Below are 12,329 nucleotides of genomic sequence, written 5' to 3' on the forward strand. Positions count from 1 at the left end.
CCCCGAGCACTCTCTCCCGGAACTTAGCCCTTCTGATCGTCGGGGGACTAGGGTGCTCGGGGGTGACCAGGCACCTCCCCGAGCACTTTCTTCCCGGTACTTAGACTCTGCGGGTCATCGGGGAACTGGGGTGCTCGGGGACCAGGGACTGTGGCCCCGAGCACCTTCTCTCGGAACTTAGACTTTCCTCACCTCGCACGAGGGACCTCACGGGGTGGTGACACGTGGCGGACGACTGGCCTAGCCTCGGGACTCAGGGACCCCCGGTTCCTGATACACCGACAGGCGGGGATTGCGGTAGCGGGGTTTAATTGGAGGGAAATGGCACGGGGAGGCGATGATTTTGAACCGGCGGCGTGATTTAGGGGCGGTGAAGGCAGGCGGCGGGAGGAGGAAGAAAGGAGGCCGGCTCGGGTTGGGCGGCTCGGGTCGGGTGGCTCGGCTCCAGCCAGGCCCGTTTGGCAATGAGAGAGGGTGGGAATTGGGGCGGCTCGAGTGCATGGGCAGGCCGGCCCGGGCGGCCCAGCGCGGGAGGAGGGAGGGCGGCCCATGTAGGGAGAAATAGAAAAAAAAGAGAGAGGGGAAAAGAGGAAATGGGCCAGGGAATAGAAACGGCCTGGGAGCACTTTATTATTTTTGAAATGCTTTTCTTTTAAGATTTTGAGCCAAATTCAAAAGGGGTTTTAAACGAGCAACTTCTAGCGAACTTTTGCAAAAAAAAAAAAAAATTCACGCATAAAGATTTATTGCAACTACGACAACATGAATGCATCAAATACAAATATAACCTATGGCAATTTAAATTCAGAAATTAATTTCTTCTATTGAACAAAATTGCAACTCCTATTTAAAATTCTTGCAAAATTTTAAACTATTGCAAAAATTGAAAATTTAGGGTGTTACACCATGGTACTAACACGGCTCGCACCGTTTCACCAGCTCACAAGTATCCTGGAGGGCCGTGGGCTAATAGAATCCTTACTGGAACGCTTTTCTGATAAAAGTGCGGTATGAAGCATGGCTACCACATATGCCACCGTGCATATCAGAGAGCATTGTGCTCCCCACATCCTTAGTGATGCATTTTAGCAAAAATGTCATTGCTCCCCCGGCTGTAAAGGTGTCCCTCTATTAGGGAGTATCTGCGGGCTTGCAGCATGACCCTTTCTGCTGACGCATCATCGTGAGGGATCACTCGATTCTGAAGGTATGCCAAGATCTAATCTATCCAGGTCATACCCGAATCAAGTTGGGCAACCACATGATGGCCACCCGAGGACTGCACAAAGGGACGCGTTGCCTCCAAAGGTGTTACCTCGGGTGCTCCGTTTGCAAGCGAAGTATCCCTGTCATGTTGGCCCAAGACCATGGTGGATGGTCGTGTGAGTCTTTCTCCAAAGACTCCGACCGAGATAGTTTCATGAGAAGAAGCTAGATGGGCAGCCTCATCGGCAAGAAAGTTGTCCCTACGGAGAGCATGCTTAACCTCAAAACTGATAAATCGGCACTCCATCTTTCTCACTTTAGTAGAGATATAGATGGAGTGGGGTAGGGTGGGTTTTGCCTCCACCCACCCCCACCCGCATGTCCCCCACCTCTCCGGCCCCCGCCCCGACTTGAGACTGGGTGATTTTTTTGTTTCCCCGCCCCGCCCCATGGAGCCCCGACTTTGACCCGACTCGCCCCGCCCCACCTTGATTAAAATTGATAAAACCTCTAGATCAAGTTTAATTATGAGGTAATAGCTACCACAACATACAAATCAATAAAAAAAACCACATCTAAGGTTCACAAGACCTAACATAATATGATAATAGTTACATATATGCATTAGTTTAGTAAAAGTTTCATTACAAAGATAATAAATTTTTTAATAAACTCACTAAATGTGCATATAACATATACTCTGGGGCTGGGTGGGGCGTGGCGGACCTTGACCTTCCCCTGCCTCGCCCTGACCACGGAGAGGATGGAGACCCGGCAGGTCAGGTGGGGACTTAGACCTCTACACTTTAGAGAGGTATGCCGCCATTTTCAGATCAGAGCATTGAAACTCCTTTTGCACTTGGTTTATGATCAGTAGCGAGCCCCCTTTCGCCAGCAGGCATTTTTTGCCTAGTGCGAAGGCTGCACTCATTCCTGAAACACAATTGAACCAAGTACCTGAGGGTGTCGCCGGTTGGTGATGTCAAGACCACTCTAGCCCCTCGCTCCCTTCAACGTGAACAACCCGTCAAAATGCATGGCCCAGAGCTCGTCCATCCCTGGTCACTTTTCATGCTTGGGCTTAAAGGATGATCACACAGCCAGAAAATCGACTAGTGCCTGGGACTTGATAGTTGTTCGGGGGACGAACTAAATATCAAACTCCCCGAGCTCTACTACCCACTTTGATGTTCTCTCTGTTGCATCCCTGCTGTGGAGGATTTCCCTAATCGAGAGCGAGGAGATCACCTTAATTTTGTGGGCCTGGAAGTAGTGTTTGAGCTTGCGAGAGGCCATCAGCATGGCATATAGCAGCTCCTGTGCTTGTGGGTACCGAGCCTTCGCGTCGTGTAGGACTTCCCCAATGTAGTATATTGGTCGCTAAAGACCTCCTCGTTCGACGACCAGAACTGCACTTGTGACCTATGGGGTGGCTGCAACATAGAGCAGGAGCTCCACATCAGGTCGAGAAGCGGTTAGTACTGTAGGGGAGGAGTGGTACCTTTTGAGATCTTGGAAGGCCGCCTCTGCTTCTGGCATCCACAGGAAGTGATTGCTCTTCTTCAGAAGCTTGAAGAGTGGCAACCCCCCTCTCCCATCCTCAAGGTGAACCTGCTCAACACAGCCACACATCTAGTTAGTTTTTGAACCTCCTTTAACCTGGTTGGGGATCCCATCTCATCGATTGCTCTGATCTTGTCATGGTTTGCTTCTATGCCTCTTCTAAGAACAAGTTCTGCGTCTTTAGATTCCAGAACTAATAGATTGGCTAGAGGGTCTACCCCCCTTAAAAGAGCGGACTTGTTTGACATGCATTTCCAATTCATGAGAAGTAGACATACATGTAGCCTTTGACATGGAATATATCACTCTCTCTTTTTTTTGTGCCTACTGAGCATCTGTGGGCTTGATGGGATCTCGTCGATCTTGGCTATCTTGAGTTACAACATGAAAGTTGTGACAGTCTGAATGTTGAACTAAGATCTTCATATGGGTTTGACAGTTGATCTGATTCTGGGCGGGAAACTTCTTGGGACATCTTTTGACCCAATGCTTAGGTTCTCCACAGTGGATACCTTCTTATCGTTAGGTACAAGGATCCCCAGGGGATATCGATTGGTATAGTGTCTTTCTTCTTCACAAAAAAAACACACCTTCCTTGTAGAGGTACTCTGGAAATTTTCTCTTGACCTGTGAAACTTCCTGGTTGACAGAACAAAGTGCTTGTTCAAGAGTGGAACATAGCCAAGAACTGTTATTTGCTTGATGGTCTTCAAAGGCTTTCTCCCTCTTCTTGTTGTTGCCTAGATTTCTATGCTTGTCTTCTTCACCTAGATCTTCAATGATCTGTAGCAGACTTTCCATATTTTGAGCCATGCCTTGAAGGATCTGAGTCAGTGTCGTCAAGAGTTGCCTCCTGTTGAATTGAAGTGACATCTGCTGGCCATTGCTGCTGTTGTTGTTTGTACCTTTACCAAGCTGATATTTCTTTTTGTTCACCATCAGATCGGGATTAAGGCAGAAGGTTGGGGAAAAAGAGAATGGATTAGAAGGAGAAAACCCAACTATACTATTAAGTATAGAGGTATGTAAGGAATGTTGCTGTTAGCATATGCTAAAGCATCCCACAACACAGTCCAACACCCAAACAGAAAAACCAAATCGCACAAGGCACACAACACAAACACGCACTACCAACAACGCTCTAACATTTACGAAGATCAGGGAAAATCCTCCTATGTCTTGAAAAACTAAAACTAGGAACGACGCATAGATCTTCATGTCTTCAGTGTTCGGTGTTCTGATAGATAATTCTTCCTTGTAGCGAAGAGTCTTTAACTTTCCAAGATTTGATTATAGGTTGAATAATTAGCATAAGAAAAATCCTATTTTCTAAATTTAAATTCAACCTTTGAAGCAATAAATTTGAGACGACTGCACCCATTGAAGATACCAAGAATGGAATATTCGAAAGAAAAAAAATTCATATACTCATGATAATCGATTAAGATTTCTTGAAGACAGTTGAGAAAGCTATCAAAAGAAAACTGAAAAGGTTAAGTCAGTACAATGAGGTTATCGCCAAGAAGAAAAATCATTTTGGAAAACAAGAAAAAATTTGAAGACCAAGTTCTCTTATCTCTTTTCCGATCTTTCTGAATCTCGAGTGCGAGATTCCTTTAAGGGCGATAGATTTGTCACACCTTGATTTTCGGATTTCTCAAATTTCTAATTTTTTTTCCAAGATTCGATTATAGGTTGAATAAATAGCATAGGAAAAGTCCTATTTTCTAAATTTAAATTCAAATTTGATTTAGGATATTAATTGTTTGTATGCATTCATGTTGAAAATAGGCATATAGGCTTTCCTTGAATTTTTATTTTATTTGGGCTCTTTTTTATTTAATTAAATTTATTTGAGTTAAATCTAATTTTCAAAGGTTTCAAAATGATTTCATGAGTTCAAATATTTTAATTAGCTTCCAAACGTTTTCTTAAACTCAAAATAATGTCATTAGCTTATAAATATTTTCTAAATTTTTGTAGAATTCCTTCTTTAGAATCTTTGTGCTTTATTTGAATTTATTTTGCTATCTCTTTCTTTGGTAATCTCTCAAACAAAGAAAGTCCAAAATCTTATTCGGGCCAGCCCATTCCCTCTCCTTCCTTCTATTCAGCCTGGCCCAGCCCACCGGCCTTCCCTCCCTGTTCCCCCACCTCCTCTCTACCATGGGTCGAGCCTGGCCGTGCCTGTTTGCCGTGCTCACCACCTGAGCACCAGAAGGTGCTCTCTGTTTTTCCGCCAGCACCTTGCGTCGCTAACTGGTGGGCCTACGCCGGCGTCATATTCCTCCCGGACTCCGACTCAGAGTAGACCGCACCGCCACCTAGGTCTCCAGCCCCCATACGCCTCCTCCTTGTCCGCCTTCATAAATTCCATCCCGGATCGTTCCTCAAACTATTTCCCATCAAAAATCGCCACTTCTGACTCATCCTTCGACTGGTGACCCGTCCTAACCGGTGCCCCACCCCATCTTGCCCCAATCAGGGCGGAGCAGATAGAAACCCGACGGGTCAGGTGGGGACTTAGACCTCTACACTTTAGCGAGGTATGCCACCATTGTTAGATCAGAGCATTGAAACTCCTTTTGCACTTGGTTTATGATTAGTAGCGAAGGCTGCTCTCATTCCTGACAATAGGCCCTAATACTCTGCAATATTGTTACTCCCCTGAAAACATAACTGAACCACATACCTGAGGGTGTCGCTAGTTGGTGATGTCAAGACCACTCCATCCCCCTCTCCCTTTAGTGTGAATGACCCGTTGAAGTGCATGGCCTAGTGCTCATCCGTCCCTGGTCATTTTTCATGCTTGGGCTCAAAGGATGATCACTTGGCCCGAAAATTGACTAGTGCCTGGGACTTGATAGCCGTTCGGGGGATGAACTAAATATCAAACTCCCTGAGCTCTACTGCCCACTTTGATGTTCTCCCTGCTGCATCCCTGCTGTGGAGGATTTCCCTAATCGGGAGTGAGGAGATTACCTTAATTTTGTGGGCCTAGAAGTAGTGACTAAGCTTGCGAGAGGCCATCAGCATGGCATATAGTAGCTTCTGTGCTTGTGGGTACCGCGACTTCACGTCTGTAGGACTTCCCTAACGTAGTATACTGGTCACTAAAGACTTCCTCATTCGACAACCAGGACTGCACTCATGACCTGTGGGGTGGCTGCAACATAGAGAATGAGATCCTCATCTGGTCGAGGAGCGGTTAGTACTGGAGGGGAAGAGTGGTACCTTTTGAGATCTTGGAAGGCCGCCTCCGCTTCTGGTGTCCACACGAAGTGGTCGCTCTTCTTCAGAAGCTTGAAGAGTGCCAACCCCCCTCTCCCATCCTCGAGGTGAACCTACTCAACATAGCCACACATCGAGTTAGTTTTTGAACCTCCTTTAACCTAGTTGGGGATCCCATCTGATCGATTGCTCTAATCTTGTCATGGTTTGCTTCTATACCTCGACTAGACACGAGGAAACCAAGCAACTTCCTTGATGCGACATATAACATGCACTTCTCTAGGTTCAGCCTCATGCGGTACTTCCGAAGGTTGTTGAATGTTTCCTCGAGGTTTGCGACTGGGTCATCCTTGGTCTGAATTTTTACAACAACATCATCGACGTACACCTCGATATTCCTACTTATCTGTGGTCAAAGGATGAGTTGGATACACCGTTGGTAAGTGGCGCTGATACTTTTTAAGCCAAAATGCATCTTTACATAACAAAAGAGCCCCGAAGGGTGTTGCAAAAGTAGTTTTCTCCTCATCTACCCTACACATGCTAATCTGATGGAACCCCAAACGGACATCTAAAAAGCTTAGCAGATCGCCACCAGCAGTTGAGTTAACGAGCTGGTCAATCTAGGGGGAACAAATCTTTCAGGCATGCCTTGTTGAGATCAGTGAAGTTGACGCATATCCTCCACTTACCATTGGGTTTTCTTACCATGGCTGGGTTGGCTAGGCACTCCAGGTATTGCACCCCTCAAATGAAGCCTGCCTCCAGGATCTTGTCGATCTCCTCACAAAGCACTTCTTTTTAGTCGGGCGCGAACCGGCGCGCTTTCTACTTTCCCAGTTGCCCCTCTGGTCGCACTGATAACTTGTGCTCGATCACATCCCTAGGGACTCTGGGCATATTAGACAGACTCTAAGAAAAGACATCCACATTGGCCTGGAGGAAAGTGATGAGCACGAGTTCCCATTTGAGGGCCACACGGGCCCCTATCTGCACCATCTTGGTTAGGTTGGTGTCGCTTAGGCATTGCTTTGAGCCGATCTATGGAACTAGTAGTGATGTGGACCTTTTTAGGGTGACTGCTCGGCCCTACGTTCTCAGGTTGTGACCCAGGAGCCAGCTCGACCATATTGAGGCTCCTTTTATCGCAGTGGAGGGCCGTCTTTCAGTTGCCCACTATAGTAATTGCTCCCTTAGGACCAGGGATCTTGATTGCCTGGTAAGCATAGTGGGTGACGACCATGAAAGGGGCCATTGCCAGTCGAGCCAGGATCACATTGTACGTGATCCCGAAGTTTGCCACATCAAACAGGACCATTTCGGTCCTGAAGTTGTTCAACAAACTGAAGGTGATGATTAGTTCAATCTATCCTAATGGCTTGGCCGAAGAGCCTGAGGTGATCCCGAAGAAGGGAGGAGATGGCTTCAACGCACTCCTAGAGATCTGCAAGGCATCTAGCGCATCCACGAAGAGGAGGTTGATGGAACTCCCTCCATCGACCAGTACGTGGCCTATTTGCACATTGTGCACCAGGGGCTCTACCGCGATGGGGTATCATCCAGGGTGTTTGACTCATGTAGGGTGGTGGGATTGGTTGAAGGTGAGGGGAACCACTGACCACTTAAGTCATGGACTAGGACCTGACATGGTCACGTATACCTCACGAACCACCGACTTGTACTCACTATTCGAGGAGGATATCACGGCTCCTCCAAAGATATAGTGAACCATGTGATCGGCTTGCTAGAATCCCAGAGTCGACTGGTCAGGGTTGGCCCTATCCTCACTATCATCGCTGCACGTGGGCTTGCACTCCCCGAGTTCCTGGTCGATAATGCCTTGCATGACCTTGCATTTGGTCAAGTTGTGGGCGTTGGTATGATGGATCGAGCAGTAGCCTTTGCCCTTCTTCCCATCCTTCTTATCAAAGCATCAGCACGGTTGGCTGGTTTGCTCGATAACCATGATGTCAAGCGGCCTGGCCTTGCTCTTGTATTTCTTTTTCTCCTTCTGGCCAACTCCTTTGGAAGAAGCGGGCTGGTTGGAGGTCGGTTGCAGCTTCTCACGCTAGCTTGAAGAGCTTGGTGGTGCTCTGGACCTCCTAAGACCATCCCGAACCATATTCCCTTCATTTCGTTCCCTTCCCGATTCCCTTCCCCGTTCCCATTCCCTTTATTTTCTCTTATCTCCAGCAGCTTCCCTTCGAGGGGAATTGCGAATGGGAAAGGAGAGAGAATCCCGTCCTGGAGGGAATGACTCCGCGAATCCTGTCGTGAAGGGAACCATGAAGGGAAACCGTTGGAGCGCTGAAGGGAACGGAAATCCCTTCACGACGGGATTTTGGTCCCCGAAGGGAAGCCGTTGGGCTAGCCTAAGTTGCCAGGTTTTGACCATCTTCTAGTCTCTGACCTTGTAACAACCAAAATTCTGGAAATCAAGAAAATTACAAAAAAAATCACAAAAAATAAAAGAGTTGCAATAACTAAATAAAAACCCTAAGTGTGTATGTGTGCCTTTATGCATATACACATATATGTGAGTATGTGTGTTATATGTATAAATACATATATACAGTGAGGGCTATTTTCTTATAAAATAGTATCTATATATATGTGTATATATTTGAATATTTGATTTGTTAGTTGATTGTGTGAGCTAATATAAGTATATATAGTATATATGTTGTATATATATATGGATATACATGTGAGAAATAAAAAAGGAAAAACAAAAAGCTTTTAGAATAGAACAGGTCGAAGCCCACTCTCTTTCTCTCCAGCCCAGCCCAGCCTTCACTCTCTCCCTCCCCTCTGGGCTGCAGCCCAGCTTGTCAATATGGCCCGCCCGACCGACCCCTACCTCCAGCTCCCTCTCCCTCCCTCCCTCTCTCTCTCTCTCTCTCATGTTGATGGACGGTGCCATCGTGGAAGTATGAGCCGGCCACGGGGAAAGGGACAAGTCCGATGCGCATATGGAGGAGGATGTCTTCTAGAAGCTCGCTAGCAACAGATATGCAAGAATCGCAGCCGAAAATTGCCTTATCTCCAACTGGATCAACTTCAAATCGAGTTTGAGTTGCCGCCGCCGCCATTCAAATCGAGTCCGAGCCGCCCATGATCTTTATCTCTTTCGGGTATATAAAGCAACCGAGACCTCTCCCCTAGAGCATCCCAAAATCATCCGTTGGTTTAGAGCTCTAGAAACACCGCATAGCTTTGCCGTTGCTGCGCCGGTGAAGAATGCCGCCACCCTCGATCTCAGTCATCATAGCCCGATTGCCACTGCCGAAGGGCTCATTAGCATCACGGGAGCACAAGAAAGCTTCCCGAGGCAAGCTCTACCACCATTGGACACCAGATCTTTGTCCACGACACCGGCCGAGGAGAACTGGCACCATGTATCATGGTCGACCTAGTTAGAGACCTCCCCGAGCTTCAACGAGAGTCTAGGTGAGTTTCCCACAAACATGTGATCCTGTTCCGCCGCTCGTCGTTGAGGTTAGACCGCCGTAGTGTTGTTTCGGCCATCGTCGGTGGTGCACCACTATGGCTGTCATCTTCGCCGCTGTGCACTCGAGTGGAAGAGAGTCGAGTCCTCTCAGCCGCCCGATCTAGATTGAACGGTTGATATTAAATCCACCGTACCCCTTCGATTTTAAACTAGACAGCATGTTGATGTGGCAGCTACGTCAACGCATGTTTCCGACATTTCACGCCATGTCAGCAAACCCAGTTAACGTTTCTTTTCTTTTTATTTGTTTTATTATTTTTTCCAACATCATAATTAGTATATATTACACAATAAATAGATTTCTAGTGCAAAAATAATTCCAATAATAATAATAATCAGGGAATTACTTTATAATAATGTTTTATAGTTGTATTTAATCATTTTTAATAGTTTTATATAGTTTTAAAATTCAAATAAATGCTAGAAAATTCCAAAAAATCCTAGAAAATCCCATAAAATCATAAATAACTTAGGAAAAAATCTAGAAAAATCCTAGTAACATAATTTTATCTATAGTTAATCTTTTTAGTCTTGTTTTGATCTTTACAAAATCATAACTTGTTATCCATAGCTCTGTTTTGACTCGTTCTTTCATCAGTTTGTCCGAAAAAGTGTGATCTTGTATGTGATGTTGTTTGTTGTGTGATATTTGGCTCTTTTTGATCTTGGTGCTTACGTGTTGCCTTTTTCCATGTATGCTGCGAGTAGATGCCAATGTTCTGGAGGAGCTAGAAGGACTGCAAGGTCAAGATTTTGAACGCCCAACTGAGATCAGTGAAGGCAAGTTGTATTTTTGATCATATTTATCCCAGTTTTCAAAATATTTTGTTTTACAAACATGCATGCTAATAATTTTGTCGGGAATCCCAAGAGTTAGGCTTTACGCTAGTTTTCGCTTATCATCCTTGTTGTCTTAGTTATGGTTTTGGGCTATGGAAGGGTAGATGATGGCCTTGCTTTGGGATGGTGATCATGATAATGGCTCTACGAACTTGATAATAATCATATGCAACAAAGATAAAATATGATGGAATAATATTATAGCAACATGGCATAGGGATTTTAGCATGCGGCATGAGGAGACAGATACGGGATGTACGGTTGGGAATGTGGTATTATTGCTCAAATCTAAGGACCGGTTCATGGGGTGACTTTTCTGTGTTTACAGTGCAACCACAAGCCTGGTATGGGACGTGCCTAGCCAATTAATTTACTTTAGTCTTAGTATAGTGTAGACCAGGAAGAAGAATAGGGAATGGATGAGATGTCCTGGGATCCAAAAGGTGCAAGAGGGGGCTTTTGTTGTGGAGGGTGTACTCCCATGGCACTGAAACCTTAGCGGGTAGACACATGTTGAGAGGGGAATTGTAAAGGATTTGCAGTGGATTCCTAGTGCACACCTTGGAAGTGTGTAAGAGTTTTCTAACAGCCAACAGATACTCAGCAATTGGGAAGAAACGTCTTGTGGGTAAAGTGTGCAACCTCTGCAGAGTAAAACTGGTTAATCCACCGTGCTCATGGTCACGAGTGACATAGAAAACCTACCATAATTAGAACTTGATGTTTTGGTTAGTTTGGTCAACTGTAGTGGTGGGAACCATAATTGAGGTGTTGTCAATCATAGTGGTGGGAACTATGATTGAGGTGTTCAACCATGGTGGATAGAACTTTTGTTGATAGTGTTTATAGTTGGTTAAGTCAAGATGGTTGGAATCTTTAGGTGGTTGGTTATTTACATTTGTTATTTAATTAGCATTGCTTTTCAAATGTTTTTACTTACATGCGGTTTTATGCAATAGAACCTTTTAGCCATATTTTTGTCAAAGCCTTCATATGCATACTATTTTCTTCACAACTTGATGAGTACGACATATGCTCACTCTTGCTATCACTAAACAATCAGTTGGAGAAGGTATTGAAGAGTACGTTGAAGATGGATCATTCTAAGATACTTTCTACGTCGATCAAGCCTATGGAAGAGTCATAAAGGATTAGAGTAGTTATAGTTCATTTAGATTTCATTGTATTTTAATTGGTTCTTTGACCTTGAAGGTCATTTGTTTAAGATAGTTTATTCGATTAAGCTATGGATATCGTAATGATTATCATCAATGAAGTCACTATGTGTTGGGATTGATTCATGGGCTCAGTACATAGATGAGATTGGTTGTTCCTTAAACTGTTCTCAATAGACCCTTCTCCAGAATGCTATGACCACGAACTCGCCCGTGATCTTTGGAATGGTATTTCGGCAATCGGTGAAATGCTGGATGTAGTCTAGTAGTGGCTCACCATGCCATTGCTTGACCTGATATAGGTCATCCTCGACCCCTGGTCAGGCGGAGGTCCCATGGAAGTTGGCGATGAACTGGTCGCACAAGTCTTCCCAGGACCGAACCGACTTGTGGGGGAGATTCATCATCCAGGACCATGCTGAACCATCCAGGGTGGTCGAAAAATAATTTGTCATGCCTTCCCATCACCTCCCACAACCTGCACCATAGTGGTATAGATCTGTAGGAACTCCTCTGGATTGGTTGAGCCATCGTACTTTTTGGCTAGGACTAGCTTAATTTTGTCCAGCCAGCGCACCTCTCGTACCTGGGCTGAGAAAGCGTTGCACCCCATCTCGTAACAGGGAGCTGCTTGTCACTGGGTGGCGTGCGATCGAGGAGAGAGCTGATTGTCTCACGCCCTGGTGAGGGGATGGAGGAGTCCATCGCCTCCCGACGAGGGGAAGGTGAGTGGCAGGGCTACTTGCCCATTCCCTCTTCTCATCGGGCATGCTCTTCCTATTTCTGGGTGGCCCTCTGGTCCC

This window comes from Phragmites australis, chromosome 18, assembly GCF_958298935.1.
Source record: "Phragmites australis chromosome 18, lpPhrAust1.1, whole genome shotgun sequence".
Lineage (NCBI taxonomy): Eukaryota > Viridiplantae > Streptophyta > Magnoliopsida > Poales > Poaceae > Phragmites > Phragmites australis.